Source organism: Musa acuminata, unplaced genomic scaffold (genome assembly GCF_036884655.1).
Source record: "Musa acuminata AAA Group cultivar baxijiao unplaced genomic scaffold, Cavendish_Baxijiao_AAA HiC_scaffold_86, whole genome shotgun sequence".
Classification (NCBI taxonomy): Eukaryota; Viridiplantae; Streptophyta; class Magnoliopsida; order Zingiberales; family Musaceae; genus Musa; species Musa acuminata.
In genome coordinates, this window is record NW_027020367.1 from 1 (window position 1) to 5,000 (window position 5,000).

General features: G+C 30.3%; 1 pseudogene; it reads left to right on the plus strand.

The window, feature by feature from the left end:
• The first annotated feature begins 2,773 nt into the window (after positions 1–2,773).
• Positions 2,774–4,721, plus strand: LOC135655058 (maturase K-like; annotated as a pseudogene).
• Positions 4,722–5,000: the final 279 nt, after the last annotated feature.

A 5,000-nucleotide genomic window follows, 5' to 3' on the forward strand; every position in this document is an offset into this window, starting at 1 on the left:
AATTTCATCACTGGTTTTAAAACTTCTAAAGCTGTGCTGTGGCGTGGGAAAAAATAGGATAAAAATTGTCTGAATTCCATTTCTTTCTATCTTATATCTTAGATGCCTCAAATGAAAATAATTGTAAATCAATGTAACGTAGCGATTGGGGGGAAATTTTGATATTCCATATATTTTAACTTGATTTTATGGAATTGATGGAAAAATTGTTGAACCTGAAGTAAAACAAAATCTATATAAACTAAAATAAACAAGGCCTACGCTATGCCTATATGTATGATATATATTGTGTATTGTTATTATATTGTTGTATTTCAATAACAATGTTGTTGTATTTCAATAACAATGTTGTTGTATTTCAATAACAATGGCCTTTCACTTAAGTGAAAAGAATTTGTGGAAGGGGATCTTTGATTTTAAAAATATCCATGATTACCCCCAGTAACAATATTCAGATTCTTTCTTTCAGATGAAAGAAAGAATAAGGATCTTAATGTTGCCGTACATGAGACCTTTTCTATTTCATACTCATGAAAATAGATAAACTAGATTATCAATTTACTTCTTTGGTTAAAAGAAAACCAATTGATAATTCAATTGAACATGGTAAAATTTATGTCTCCTTAGGGAATGAAATATCTGCTAAAAATTTTTAGCTACTCATTGTGATTGCGTCGACTTGGTGATTGAATTAGAGATCCAGTTTAGTCATGACTAGAAAACATAGTTCCAGTCATGATGTTGAAGTCGGAGATTTTTAAAACATTTTTTTATGAACTCTTGGTTGGTACTCGAAGAAATATGATAAATCAATAGTATCTAGAAACTTACGACCTTTTTGTTTTTTGGTCATTGGAACAGTTTATTTGACTAATAATTTATTTTTTTCCGGGATTGGAAATATATTAAATTAAAGGATTTGAGGTTTATAGTTTTTTTGTTCTAGAAAAATAGATTCTGCATTTCATGATTGATCGTCCCGAACAATCTGTTGGAGATGTAAAGTAAATAAGTCTTAAGCAAACATCTTTCTTAGAAATACGTTTCATTCATATGATAGAATATCGAGTTAAAGAAATTGGATCCTTGCTGAGCTTTCTCCGGATAAATACAATACTTATCTATCCATAGAATACTTATCTATCCATAGGTATAAAGTATAGACTATTATATAGTTCCCGTTGTTCCCATCGAGCCAATGACTATTCATGATTACATATTAAATCAATTCCATTGCGGTTTGAAATTAAATTGAATTCTAAATTAGAGGAATGTTATGGTAAAACTTCGTTTGAAACGATGTGGTAGAAAGCAACGTGCGACTTGAAGGACATGATCCGCTGTGGATTTTTACATCCACCATTTTCTATACAAATGAAGATGCTCTTGGCTCGACATAGTTTGTTCTGTTCCATTAGGAATCTAATTTTTCTTAGGTTGATAGTACATGATGGAGCTCGAGCGGAAAGGATTGATTCATTTATCAAGGGGAAGAATCTAGGGTTAGTGCCAATCAATCAATAAGTTAGACCAGCTTTGTAAGTATATCCTTAAAATATAAAATAATCGGAATTGATAAAACTATTTCGATCAAAAAAAAGTGTATCACAGAGGAATCAATTCTTCGTATTCTATTTCTATGGGTATTCTATTTCTATAGAAAGAAATAAAAAAAACAAAAGGTATGTTGCTGCCCTTTTGAAAGGAGTAAGGATCACCGAAGTAATGTCTAAACCCAATGATTTTACAAAGCAAAGATAAAGGATTCCGAAACAAGGAAACACTATTTTCAATTGTCTCAAAAATTGGATCAGAATTAGGAATAAAAATAGATTCGAGATGAGACAAACAAAAGAGGTTAGAGACGGCTCAAGAAATGTCTAAGGATTTCCCTTCGAATTCTGTCAGAATTACCAACTTGAGTTATGAGTACGAATGAAATTTATTTTTTTTTTTTTTTTTAGGAAGAACAAAATAATAATAATGAATTAGACTATGATTTGAGTCATTATTTTGTGTTTACTATTTGATATTATATACAGAAAGATATACCGAAATAAAAATAATTTTTTCTCGAGCTCGAGCCGTATGAGGAGAAAAACCTCCTATACGTTTCTGGGGGGGGATTGTTTATGTACATCTATCCCAATGAGCCATCTATCGAATCGTTGCAATTGATGTTCGATCCCGAAGAGAAGGAAGAGATTTTCGAAAAGTGGGTTTTTATGATCCGATAAAGAATCAAACTTATTTAAACGTTCCCGCTATTCTATATTTCCTTGAAAAGGGCGCTCAACCTACAGGAACTGTTTATGATATTTTAAGTAAGGCAGAATTTTTTAAAGAAAAAACCTCGAGTTAATTAAAAGAAAAAACAACAAAATTAATAAAAAAGGGGGGAGATGATTAATATAAAATCTATCTTTGTATAATTTTTTACTTACAATTTTTTACCTAAAATTTTCCCTTTTCTTGCTCTATTCATACTTAAATTTACTTTTTTCTTGTTATAGGAATCCACCAACAAACAAGGGATTAATCTTGCTTATTGTACCTCTATTGATTGAGTAAACCCGAGATTTTTCTTTATCTTTTCCTTATTTTTTTCCATCAAAATTTCTTATTTATGTTGTGCCAACCCAATACAAATCCTTATTTTATTTACTTTATTTGTTATTTGTTTTCTCAACATTGCATTCATATTGACAATGGTGTATCGAACAAATATAATTGATCATAGATAAATTAATTGATCATAGATAAATAAATCTCTTTATCCAGACCCCATATTGGGTTTTAACTTCACTTTTACTCAAATAATGGGTTTTGCATTGTTGGGTTTACTGTCATATAAGACGTATTTTGGAATTTAACTTAACAAAAATAAAAAATTGATAAAAAACTGGTAGGTCTGTCACAATTTTAGCATCTCTTTTAGGAATCTGGTGTTTTTAAATATGATCTGTACATTTTCTATTTATTTTGTATAATCGATCATAAAACATAAAATATTTTTTTATTTATTATTAGTTCAATGTTTTGATGGGGTCGTGCAGTGCAATTTAATGGATTTTTCATTTTTATCGTATCTACATATCCTATTTATTTTATTTTATTCGGGTTGCTAACTCAACGGTAGAGTACTCGGCTTTTAAGTGCGACTATGATCTTTTACACATTTTGATGAAGCAACAAATTCGTCCAGACTATTGGTAGAGTCTATAAGACCACGACTGATCCTCAAGGGTAATGAATGGAAAAAGTAGCATGTCGTAATAAAAAAAATTTCTTATTTTATTAAATATTTTATTAAAAAATTACAAATTCAAATGAAAGTGGAACTTTTAGTTTATCCTTACTGGATCGCTACAAAAATAAAAAATTTTTGGAAGGGAAGGGGACAAAACAAATTCACATTTACAGTTGGGTCTAGTGAATAAATGGATAGAGCCTATGGTTCCAATTTTGGTAAAACAAAAAGCAACGAGCTTATGTTCTTAATTTGAATTGAACGATTACCCGATCTAATTAGACGTTAAAAATAGATTAGTGCCTTATACGGGAAAGGGTGAGTTCTCCTGTGGGTGGACCATTGATTCTTTTTCCTTTTTTTTTAATAAATCCTAACTATTCTTTATTATGGATTAGAAACGGATGTGTAGAAGAAACAGTATACTGATAAAGAGAATAAATTCCAAAGTCAAAAGAGCGATCGGGTTGCAAAAATAAAGGGTTTGTTATCCTCTTGTAATTATAACGAAGATAAACAACGAAGATAAACCAATTCGATAGAAAAAGAGAATAAAAAGATCTATTGATTGGACTCCCTGTTTCCTTTTCGGGGTATATATTTTTATTACTATTGTATTCTATATACATAATAGAATACAAAATACCCTGTTTTGACCATATTGCACTATGTATCATTTGATAACCCAATAAATGCCTCCTACCCCTGCTTCAAGTGGAAATGTAAATGGAAGAATTACAAGGATATTTAGAAAAAGATAGATCTCGGCAACAATACTTTCTATATCCACTTCTTTTTCAGGAGTATATTTACGTATTTGCTTATGATCAGGGTTTAAATAGTTCAATTTTTTATGAACCCGTGAATTTTGGGGGTTATGGCAATAAATTTAGTTCAGTACTTGTGAAACGTTTAATTATTCGAATGTATCAACAAAATTATTTGATTTATTCGGTTAATGATTCTTACCAAAATCGATTCGTTGGGCACAACAATTATTTTTATTCCCATTTTTTTTCTCAGATGATATCAGAAGGTTTTGCAGTCATTGTGGAAATTCCATTCTCGCTGCAATTAGTATCTTCCCTTGAAGAAAAAAAAATACCAAAATCTCATAATTTACAATCTATTCATTCAATATTTCCTTTTTTAGAGGATAAATTATCGCATTTAAATTATCTGTCAGATATACTAATACCTCATCCCATCCATATGGAAATCCTGGTCCAAATCCTTCAATCCTGTATCCAGGATGTTCCCTCTTTGCATTTATTGCGGTTCTTTCTCTACGAATATTATAATTGGAATAGTCTCATTACTCCGAAGAAATCTATTTATGTTTTTTCAAAAGAAAATAAAAGACTATTTTGGTTCTTATATAATTCTTATGTATCTGAATGTGAATTTGTATTAGTTTTTCTTCGTAAACAATCTTCTTATTTACGATTAACATCTTTTGGAGCCTTTCTTGAACGAACACATTTTTATGGAAAAATAGAACATCTTGTAGTGTGCCGAAATTTTTTTCAGAAGACTTTATGGGTCTTCAAAGATCCTTCCATGCACTATGTTCGATATCAAGGAAAAGCGATTCTGGGTTCAAGGGGAACTCATTTTCTGATGAAGAAATGGAAATGCCACTTTGTAAATTTCTGGCAATATTATTTTCATTTTTGGTCTCAACCGTACAGGATCCATATAAACCAATTATCAAACTATTCTTTCTATTTTCTGGGTTATCTTTCAAGTG